Here is a 358-nt window from a genome sequence, read left to right as displayed (position 1 = left end):
GGGGATGGGTGGATTGAGTCCATGTTGGGTCTGGTGGTATGGGGATGGCTGGAATGGTTCCATGTTGGGTCTGGTGGTATGGGGATGTCTGGCATGAGTCCATGTTGGGTCTGGTGGTATGGAGATGGCTGGAATGGTTCCATGTTGGGTCTGGTGGTATGGGGATGGGTGGAAGGATCCCACGTTGGGTCTGGTGGTATGGGGATGTCTGGCATGAGTCCACGTTGGGTCTGGTGGTATGGGGATGGTTGGAATGATCCCACGTTGGGTTTGGTGGTATGGGGATAGGTGGAATGATCCCACGTTGGGTCTGGTGGTATGGGGATGGGTGGAATAGTTCCATGTTGGGTCTGGTGGT

The sequence above is a fragment of the Nanorana parkeri genome, unplaced genomic scaffold (genome assembly GCF_000935625.1).
Source record: "Nanorana parkeri isolate BGI_ZX_2015 unplaced genomic scaffold, ASM93562v1 scaffold3796, whole genome shotgun sequence".
In the NCBI taxonomy this organism is placed as follows: domain Eukaryota; kingdom Metazoa; phylum Chordata; class Amphibia; order Anura; family Dicroglossidae; genus Nanorana; species Nanorana parkeri.
Note: the sequence above shows the minus strand (reverse complement) of the source record.